Source organism: Mobula hypostoma, chromosome 1 (assembly GCF_963921235.1).
Source record: "Mobula hypostoma chromosome 1, sMobHyp1.1, whole genome shotgun sequence".
Classification (NCBI taxonomy): domain Eukaryota; kingdom Metazoa; phylum Chordata; class Chondrichthyes; order Myliobatiformes; family Myliobatidae; genus Mobula; species Mobula hypostoma.
Genome location: NC_086097.1, coordinates 54,761,124 through 54,772,590, shown reverse-complemented (window position 1 = coordinate 54,772,590; position 11,467 = coordinate 54,761,124). Strand labels below are relative to the sequence as shown.

The 11,467-nt window shown below is 42.1% G+C and overlaps 1 protein-coding gene across 2 annotated transcripts in view; it reads left to right on the top strand.

Annotated features, from left to right (window-relative positions):
• Positions 1-160: 160 nt before the first annotated feature.
• Positions 161-11,467, top strand: part of wdhd1 (WD repeat and HMG-box DNA binding protein 1) — an 89,779-nt gene continuing 78,472 nt past the window's right edge. For both annotated transcript variants that reach the window (XM_063049169.1, XM_063049161.1), the window contains exon 1: positions 161-253. The gene's annotated coding sequence lies outside the window, so the exon portion shown is untranslated. The remainder of the gene's footprint in view (positions 254-11,467) is intronic.

Sequence of the window (11,467 nt, the reverse complement as noted above, 5' to 3'; positions counted from 1 at the left end):
GACGGGGACGGGGCGGTTGCTCGCAGCGAGTCCCCAAGATTAAAATTCACACAAAAATAAAACTTTTTTTTCCAGGTTCACTTTTAAAAAAGAACAAAGCAAGGCAAAAGCAAGTTCTAGTTTAAGAATCGACCCAAGATATGGTATTTTATCCTCCTCATCTGGCGCAGTCTGTGACGTGCCGGAGGCGTTTGGCGGGAAACACGAAACCTTTGCTGAGCGGCGGCGAGAGAGAGAAAGCCATCGGTGCCCGGTGAGTGAAAACGCGGCCGTCGGCCGTACAATGCACCTTCTCTCCAGACTGTGGAAAGTTAACTGGTCCCGTTTGGAAGCACCCTCCCTATCTAGCTCTGCAGATTAAACCAAATCTGGGCGAGGAAGTGGAGCATCCTCAGTGAAAATAATGTTGAAATAGTGGCGTAAGTGAAGCAGTGAAAGCGCTGTGGATGTGATTGCAGGTGACAGGGGTCTGTCTCCCTAAGCAGCAAACGGAGGAGGAGGTTTGTTGGATTCTCATCGACATCAAACTTCACAGATATGAAGAAGGATAATGTAGACAAAGAAAAGGGATGGCATTTGTGTTTTTTTGACGAACTGGTTCTTATCAGTGGTGTAGCGGGAATCATATTTAAAGTGATTCAAACAAAGTTACAGTAGAAATGCATCTACAAACAGATTTGGAGATATTATGTGGCGATGTTTGTTAGGTCAGAAATTGAAGGCAAATACTTTAAGAAAGTGGAGGACTGCGAGTCTCAATCTCGTTAAGTGAAGAAGAGAAATTTTTTCTGTAGTGTTTGTCACATTATCTACCATAAACCCGAAGACTCCCGTTTTTATCACAACTACGCTTCCTCCGAGCTGTCTCCTGAAGGGATGCTTATAGAAGCTAACATAAACCATGTTTTGGCATCTGCCGCATTTGCTCTCAAAATGAGGCCTTCCACTCTGGAACCTCTGAAAAGTCCTACCTTGAAAATGTAGTTGTTCCCTTACTCTAATAGTTGGAGCCCTCACATGCATTTTTGCTATTTCCTACTCGCCCCTTTTCTCAGACAGAACAGAAATGGAGTTCCTCTGGTCTTCATCTTTCGCCCACTAGCTTCCATGTCCAGCACATTACCCTACCCATTACCAGCATACCCCACACAAGCAAGAGAAAATCTGCAGATGCTGGAGAAGGGTCTAGGCCTGAAATGTTGACTGTACTTATTTCCATAGATGCTTCCTGGCCTGCTGAGTTCCTCCAGCATTTGTGTGTGTTACCTACATACCTAATATGGATTATTCAGATTTCATAGTCATACTTTATTGATCCTGGGGGAAATTGGTTTTCGTTACAGTTGCACCATAACTAATAAATAGTAATAGAACCAGAAATAGTTAAATTGTAATATGTAAATTATGCCAGTAAATTATGAAATAAATCCAGGACCAGCCTATCGGCTCAGGGTGTCTGACCCTCCAAGGGAGGAGTTGTAAAGTTTGATGGCCACAGGCAGGAATGACTTCCTATGACGCTCTGTGTTGCATCTCGGTGGAATGAGTCTCTGGCTGAATGTACTCCTGTGCCCACCCAGTACATTATGTAGTGGATGGGAGACATTGACCAAGATGGCCTGCAAACTTAGACAGCATCCTCTTTTTAGACACCACTGTGAGAGAGTCCAGTTCCATCCCCACAACATCACTGGCCTTACGAATGAGTTTGTTGATTCTGTTGGTGTCTGCTACCCTCAGCCTGCTGCCCCAGCACACAACAGCAAACATGATAGCACTGGCCACCACAGACTCGTAGAACATCCTCAGCATCGTCCGACAGATGTTAAAGGACCTCAGTCTCCTCAGGAAATAGATTTGGCTCTGACCCTTCTTGTAGATAGCCTCAGTGTTCTTTGACCCCTTTGGTTCACTTTTCCCATCCTACCCTCTACCTGGTTTCCATCTGCCTATCATCCCTCCCTTCAACCTGTCACATACCTGTCTCTACCCTTCTCCCTCCACTTTCCCATGTGGCTTCATCTGCTTAATTTCCCCTCTTGTGGTTCCTCTATTGTAACATGAGTCTTCCCCCACCTGGCCCTATCTACATCAAACATGAACAATATAACACTGGTCAGACATTCATTCACAATGTTTTGTTGATCTTGATGTCAAATTATACTTGCTGTTCTCCTCCATATCCCTCCATTTCTTTTCATATTCATGTGTCTATGTGGAAATCTCAAACTCCACCAAACTGCTTCCATTATTACCCCCAATAACTTATTCCAGGCACCTACCTCCCTACATTATTAAGATAAAACTTGCCCTTAATGTTGCCTTTAAACTTCGACTTCCACCCTTAAAAACATATCTTGTGGTGTTTGACATTTTTACCCTGAGGGAAGGATGCTGACTATCTACCCAGACCGCTCATAATTTTATAAACATCTGTCAGGTCTCCTCTCAGCTTCCGATGTTCTGGGGAGAGCCACACTTTCCTTGTCACTCATGCCCTCTGATCTAGCCAGCATCCTGATAAACATCTTCTGTACCTTTTCTACAGTCTCCACATCCTTCCTATAATGGGGTGATCAGACCCTCATGCAATATTCCAAGTGTGGTGTGACTGATTTATATAGCTGCAGTATGTCTTCTGTACTCTTATATTGAACGCCCCATCCAATGAAGGCAGGTACGCCATATGCCATTTTTGCCACCTCCTGCATCTGTGTAGCTACTTTCAGTCAACTATGGACTTAGACTCCATGATCCCACTATACCTCAATACTATTAAGTGGCCTACCATTAACTTACTTACCTATAATTCCTCTTTTTATTTGACCTCACAAAGTACAACACCACATAATTGTCTGGATCAGAATCGGGTTTATCATCACTGACATATGTCATGATATATTGTTTTGCGGTAAGATATAAAACAAGATTAAACTCCACCTGCTACTTCTCTGCCTGCATCTGTAACTGATCTATATCCCACTGTATTCTTTAATAGTCCTTTAAAGTAAAAGTAAAGGCATCCGTTAGTCTTGCGAGACCATGAATCTGGGCCTGGAAAGTCTTCACTCTCCAGGGCACAGGCCAGGGCAAGGTTGTGTGGAAGACCAGCAGTTGCCCATGCTGCAAGTCTCCCCTCTCCACGACACCAGTGCTGTCCAAGGGAAGGGCATTAGGACCCATACAGCTTGGCACCAGTGTCGTCGCAGAGCAATGTGTGATTAAGTGCCTTGCTCAAGGACACAACACGTTCCCTCAGCTGGGGCTCGAACTCACGACCTTCAGGTAGCTGGTCCAATGCCTTAACCACTTAGCCACATGCCACTTGGTTCACAATTCCACCGATCTTGCTGTCATCTGAAAACTTGATAATCCACCTATCTATATTTTCAAGAATCCTTGCAGAACACCACTGGTCACATCAGAGTAAAAGTCTTCCACCCCTACTCTGCATTCTATGGGCAAGGCAAACTTGTAATTCATCCTGGATGCAATGCATCTTTATCTTAATCAACCTACCATTAGGGACCTTATCAAATGCTTTACTAAGCAGATAATAGTCATAGTCATACTTTATTGATCCTGGGGGAAATTGGTTTTTGTTACAGTTGCACCATAAATAATTAAATAGTAATATGTAAATTATGCCAGGAAATAATGCTCACAGCCTTATCCTCATAAAGCTCCTTTTGGTGGGGGAGGGGGAGGAAAACTTGGTTAAGTTTATAAGGCATGACCCACCTTGCCCTGCACAGCAATGCTGACTGTCTTGAAGCAGGCCATGTCTTTCCAAACACAATTTTTATCCTTTACTGTCCTATCCAATATCTTCCTGACGGCTAATGTGAAGATCGTTGGTCAATCTGGTTTATCCCAATTTCCTTTCTTGAACGAAGGCACAACCTTTGCTACTCTGCAGTGCTCCTGGAGCTCACCTGTTGCTAGGGAGGACACGAAGATCTTTGTCAAAGCCCTAGCAGTCTCCTCACTTTGTTCAATATTCTGGTAGGCTGTATATACCATCAGGGGTTGGGGACAACTACCTTAATGTGCCTTGGAAGATTCAGCATTACCTTCTCCTTAACCTTAAAATATCCCAGCACATTAGCATGCCCACACTATCTTCCAAATCCTTTTCCTCAGTAAATACTGACACAAAGTACTCATTTACTCTGCCACTTGCTTTGACTCCAAGCACAACCCCGCCCCCTGGCTCCTATCCTTTCCATCCTTGAGTGGACCTGCCCTCTCCTTAGTTATTCTCTTTTTTCCTTAATGTGCCTTCGCCTTCTTTTTGATCTGGTTGCCAGGTACATTTCCTGATCTTGTTGAGCCTTCCTCATTGCCTGCTTGAGCACTTTATATTCTAGAAGGGTCTAGCCTGTATTTTTTTCCTTCCTAATCCTTGTTTATGCTGCCTTTATCTGCCTGACTATATTTTGGACGTTCCAGGTCATTCAAGGCTCTCTTAACATTTTTGCCCTTACTCCTTACCTGAACATGTCAGTCCTATTCCCAAAATGTTCACCCACTGTCAGGTCTATCACCGGTCTGGCTCATTTCTCACAACCAGATCCAGTATGTTTTCTTCTCTAGTTGGATTCTCCACATAGTGTTTCAGGAACGCTTTTGGATGCACTGAAGAAATCCTGCTCCATCAAAGTCTCTTGTATTAAGTAAAGTTAAATTCCCCCACTTTAGCACTTTTTTAAAACCCTTTTCTTTAACACCTTTCCACAATCTGTATATATCTGCTTCTCTACTTCTCAGTGGCTTATGGGGGAGGGCACGATAGTATAATCTCATTTGCACAATTACACCTTTCTCATTTTGGAGTCCCTCCCAAAATGCCTCTGGAATATCCCTCCAATGAGTCCTCTCTGAGTACCGTTGTGACATTCTCCCTTATCCCTTAGTGAAACCCCTCGACCTCTTTTACCCTCCTCCAAAATCCCTCTTTATCACATATAAAAGAAGGAAACCCAGGAACAATGAGCTGCCAGTACTGTCCCTCATGCAACCAGGCCTTTGTAATTCATCGTAGTTCCATGTACTTATCTAGGTTCTAAGACTACGTCTACACTACGCCGGATAATTTTGAAAACGCCGGTTTCGAGTGAAAACGACAGGCGTCCACACTAAGCGTTTTTCAAAATATCTCCGTCTACATTAGACGGATATTTGGGCGAATCTCCTCCTACTGGGCATGCGCAGGACACACAGAAAACAAGCGAAGAGGGAACGATATACTTTGTGCGCATTTGTCCAGTTACAGAGTAGAAAAACTTTAAAGGAATTGCTCTTGGCTCTTGCACAGGAGGACTTACCCATAATAGCCCTAGTGTTGAAATAAACTCATTTCAACCATTCTGTCCCACCATGTTCATTAGCTTATCCCCTGCTTTCCTCCCTTTCAGTCTAACTTGGCAACTGTCTTCCTTGCCTTCAACCCTACCACCTGTTGCCCTGCTGCTGTGGTTCCCACCCCTCTGCCACTCTGGTTTAAACCCTCCAAGTAGCACTAGCAAATGTACTGATTCCTTTCCAGCTCAGATGAAGACTGTTTTATTTGTAGCGATCCTGCCTGCCTTGCCAATTATATATAAATCTGAAGCCCTCCCTCCTCTACTAGCTCCTTAGCCCTGTATCGAAATGCACTGTGTACCTGTTTCTACCCGTGCAGCATTGGTAGTAATCCTGAGATTACTTTTCCTGCTTTTTAAATCTGTCCATCATCTTCCTTCCCTTCCCCCGCTTTGCACCTATTTCCCTCTACATTCTCAATTCTGATACAGGGTCTCAACTCAAAACATCAACCATCCCTTCTTGTCCACACCTGCTGCTTGACACATTGTGTTCTTCCAGCAGTTTACATTTCACTGCTGCTTAGGACATTGTTCTTCTTTAAATAATACCATGGTTTCTTTTGTGCACCATAATACTGACCAGAGGAGCTTTGGATTAACACCTCAAAGATGAAGTCTTTGAAAGTGCGGGGTCTCTGTATGTTCCTGTGTTGGTACAGATTTTGCTTTCACGTCTTTGCAACTGTTGCTGTGCTCAGTTTGGTGGTCACAGACACCGATGGAATTTACTTGGCTCTGGGGAAATTGTTTACAATGTCTGTTGCCAAGGGAGTCGGAAGCAATGTTGGTTAGCAGTTTAATGAGAATGGGATGTCGGTAGTAGAGAGCGGGTCATTGAGGGTGTGAAGTTGTGAGCTTGGAGTGGAGTCATAAATAGGCAGAGGAGAAGCCTAAAATGATGAGAGTTGAGTTGAGACCCCAGAGAGTTATTGTCACATGAAATTAGAAAATAGAGTATATGAGGAAGCCACAAAGGTAGCTAGGTTTGACTAATAAAGTACGTGAATATTTAACATTCATGGTTAGAGCTGAAGGTTGGGGAGGCAGGGAAAGTTTAAATCTCTTAACTAAGTTTTAATCAGATGTCCTCTTACTTAGTCATACAACAATACAGTGCAGGAAAGGCCCACGGTGTCTTTGCCAACCAGAATGCCAATTTAAATTAATCCAATCTGCCTGCACATGATTTGTACTACTCCATTCTTGGAGAGTGGTGAACCTATGGGATTCATTGCTACAGACTGCTGTGGAGGCCAAATCATTGGGTATGTTTAAAATGGAGGTTGATAGATTCTTGATTTTTAAGGGTGACAAAGTTACAGGGAGAAGGCAGGAGAATGAGGTTGAGTGGGATAATTGATCAGCCATGATGGAATGGTGCAGCCAACTTGCTAAGCCGAATGGTCTAATTCTGCTCCTATGTCTTGTGGTCTAATGGTCTCATTCCCTGCCTGTTCATGTGCCTGCCAAATGTCTTAAACATTGCTTCCATCACCTACCTCAGCATGATGTGCACCCACTACTTTGTGCATTAAAAATATTGCTTTGGAACTCAACTTTAAGCTTTCTGCTCCTCTTACCTTAAAACTATAGCCTCTGGTTCATGTCTCCACCCTGGGAAAAAGACTAACGATCTACCCTATCTTTGTCTCATAATATACAATATTTCTATCCGGTCAACCCTAAGCGTCCAGTGCTCCAGGGGAAACAATCCAAGTTTGTCCAAATACTCCTTATAGCTAATAATCTTTAATCCAGCAACGCGTTGGTGAACCTCTTCTGCACCTTCTCCAAAGCCTCTATATCCTTCAGGAGTGACCAGAAATGCACCAAATGTCGCCCAATCAATGTTTTGTACAGCTGCAGTGTGACTTCCTGTGGTTATACTCAACATGCTGACCTATTGAGACCTTTACCACCCTTTTAACTTGTAGGGAACTATAGACTCACACCTCAATGATCCCAAGGGTCCTGCTGTTTAACGTACAGTATATGCTCCTCTTATATTTTATTTCTTCAAGCTTTTTTCAAACTTATGAAAATCTGACCGATATTGTGATGCAGCATAGCTGGATGCTTGTCAAGGGTGCTCAATCTCATTCATGACTTTAACGTCATGTAGGTTTTGGGAAGGTTGTGGACAGTTCTTCCAGGTGAGGCAGCATCTTACTTTTGAATCTGCTAGGGTTGTCTATTGTGTCTGGTGCTCTCAATGCAGTCTCCTCTACATTGGTGAGACATGTCATAAATTGGGGAGCGCTTCGTCGAGCACTTCCACGCCATCCACCACAAACAGGACTTCTAGGTGGCCAAAAGCTTTAATTCCGATTCCCTTTCTTGTTCCGATGTGTCGATTCGTGGCCTCCTCGTGCCATGATGAGGTCACTCTCAGGGTGGGGGAGCAACACCTTGTATTCTGTCTGGTATCTCCGACTAATGGCATGAATATTGATTTCTCCTTCCAGTGAATAAATTTCCCTCCCTCCTTTCCTCTATTCCCACTCTGACCTTTCACTACTTCTCACCTGCCAATTACTTTCCCCTGGGTCCCCTCCTCCTCCTCTTTCTCCTATTGTCCCCTCTCATCTCCTAACAGATTCTTCTTCAGCCCTTGACCTTTCCCACCCACCTGGCTTCACCTGTCACTTTCCAGCTAGTCTCTTTCCCCTCCCTCCACCTTTTTATTCTGGCATCTTCCCTCTTCCTTCTCAGTCCTGAAGAAGGGTCTTGGCCCAAAATATTGACTGTTTACTCTTTTCCATAGATGTTACCTGACCTGTTGAGCTCCTTCAGCATTGTGTGTGTGTGTTACTTTGGGTTTCCAGCATCTGTAGATTTTCTTGTGGTTGTGATTTACTGTGTACGCCTGGCCTGTTCAACCTTGTAAAAGAACACATCCATGTTAGGTATTAGTCTAGTGAGCTTTCATAAACTGTTTCCGATACAATGCCATCCTTCTTTAAATAAGGAGCTCTATTTTATAAGGAAATGTAAATGCTCTTTCAAAGCCCTACACAGCTAAAGTATAATTTCCCAGCCTTATTGCTAGAGGAGGTCAGTACAATAACATTTTATTAGCTTTTCTTTTTTTTTAATTTTATTTTTATTTGGATAAGGAGTTCACAATTATCATGTACTTTTTTCACACATATAACCTTTTCCATTTTTTTATATGTATAAAACTACAATTATTTATACATTCTTAAGTACACATTGAGATGATATAAAAGCAAAATAAACATTTAAATAGATAATTATGTACTGTGGTAAATCTAACCTATTAGGCTAAGTAATGAAATTAGTTGTTAAGAAAAATGGTAATAATAGTTTCCATACAACCCTTCTGGACCATTTCCACTGGTCCAAAATGTTGCATACAAGCCTTTATACCAACCATTGTAGGTGTTTATATCCCAATTTGTTCGTGCTTGTTCCTGCCCGCAGACATAATTATCCAATCCCTATGTACTTATTTACTTAATTTTTTCCATTTTTTTTATCCCTTTCCCAAATCTTTCCCTTTACTTGTGTTAATTCTCTATTTTCTAAAAAAAAAAACAACAACAAACATTTAGACTAGGGGTGCTTACGTTAGCAATATTACTGTGTTGATGAGAAGAGCAATATAAATCATTAGGAGAGTCATCTAAAGTCTGCTCGCATTGGGGTTATATATTCAATCCATTTATTCCAGATTTGATAAAATGTTTCTTTTTGAGTTCTCAGGGAGTAGGTCAACTTTTCCATTTTAAATATTTCCAAGATAATTTCGTACCAATCTTCTGATGTAGGTGGTATTGGATTTAGCCATTTTCTAGTGATTGATTTCTTACTTGCCGCTAAGAGGGCCTGCAGCAACTTTATATCTTCCTTCTGTTCAAGGAACAATACATGCCCCAAATAGAGCGTCTCAAAGTTCAGAGGTATCTGGGACCTAAGTACCTTAACTAATGTTCTATGAATACCTTCCCAAAATAGACTTAATTTAGGGCAATCCCAGAAAATATGAAAATGATTTGCCTCCTTAGAGCCGCACCTTCTCCAACACATCACATTTGTATCTTTATATTTTTCCTGATATGGGGTCTTGAAGTATCTAATTGAATTATATCCTTTTGGGAATCTTGCACTAGGATACCTAGATCCTTTTGCATCCCAGGATTCTGCTGTCTCTCTCCGTTTTTGCCCTTTTATTTTTCCCGTCAAAGTGGATGATTTTACATTTTTCCACATATACTGCATTTGCCAGATTTTTGTCCAGTCAACTCTACAACAAAATCAATTTACTCAGGAAATGGTCCATTTAACAAAAAAAAATCAAATTTAAAAACTACAGGAAATTCTTTCAGTAAATGGATTAATAATTCTTCAGTGAGGAAAAACAAGTGTTATATCTAATTATGGGTCTTAAATTCAGTTTCAGTTACTTAGCTTGACTGATGGCAAATTTATCCATAAGACCATAAGATATAGGAGCAGAATTAGACTATTTGGCCCATTCAGTCATGGCTGATACTTTTTTCCCCTCCTCAGTCCCACTCCCCAGCTTTCTTCCCATAGCCTTTGATGTTGTGGCCAATCAAGAACCTATCAATCTCTACTTTAAATACACCCAACAACCTGGCCTCCACAACTGCATGTGGTAACAAGTTGCACAAATTCACCACCCTCTGGCTAAAGAAATTTCTCTGCTTCTCTGCTTTAAATGGATGCCCCTGTATCTTGAGGGCGTGCACTCTTGTCCTAGACTCCCCCAACATGGGAAATATCCTTTCTACATCTACTCTGTCTAGATCTTTCAACATTTGAAAACTTTTAATGAGGTTTCACCTTATCCTTCTAAACTCCAGTGAGTACAGGCCCAGAGCCATCAAATATTTCTCTTACGATAACCCTTTCATTCCCAGAATCATCATTGTGAACTGCTTCTGGACCGTCTCCATTGCCAGCACATCTCTTCTTAGATAGGGAGCCCAAAACTATTCACAATACTCAAGGTGAGGCCTCACCGGTGCCTTATAAAATCTCAGCATTACATCCCTGCTGTTGTATTCTAGACCTCTTGAAATGAATACTAACATTGCATTTGTCTTGCTCACCACAGTCTCAACCTGCAAGTTAACCTTCAGGATGTTCAGCACAAGGACTCCCAAATCTCTTTGCATCTCAGATTTTTGGATTCTCTCCCCATTTAGAAAATACTCTGCACGTTTATTTCATCTACCAAAGTGAATGACCATGCAGTTTCCAACATATTACATTTTCCACTTTCTTGCCCATTCTCCTAATCTGTCTATGTCCTTCTGGAGCCTTCCTGTTTCCTTAACACTGCCTACCCCTCCAATCTTCATATCATCTGCAAACTTGGCAACAAAGCCATTTATTCCATTATCTAAATTATTGATATACAGCATAAAAATAAGTGGTTCCATCACTGACCACTGTGGAACACCACTGGTCACTGGTAGACAACCATAAAAGAATACTTTCATCCATACTCGCTGTCTCCTACCAATCAGCCAATGCTCTAACCATGCTAGTAATTTTCCTGTAATACCATGGGCTCTTGATAGGCAGCCTCATGCATGGCACCTTGTCAAAGGCCTTTTGAAAATCCAAATATACAACATCCACTGCATCTCCTTTCTCCTTGTAATCTCCTCAAAGAATTCCAACAGGTTCATCAGGTAAGATTTTCCCTTATGGAAACTATGCTGACTTTGTCCTATCTTATCCCGTGCCACTAAGTACTCCATAACCTCATCCTTAACAATTGACTCCAACATCTTCACAGCCTCTGAGGTCAGGCTAACTGGATTATGATTTCCATTCTGCTGCCTCCCTCCTTTCTTAGAGAGTGGAATGACATTTTCAGTTTTCCAGTCCTCCGGAACCAGAGTCCAATGTTTCTTGAAAGACCATGACTAACACCTCCACAATCTCTACTGCTACCTCTTTCAGAACCCTAGAGTGCAGTTCATCTGGTCTGGGTGACTTATGTATCTTTACTTCTTTCAGCTTTTTGAGCACCTTCTCCCTTGTAATAGTAACTGCACTCACTTCTCTTCCTTCACACGCTTCAACACATGGTACACTGCTGG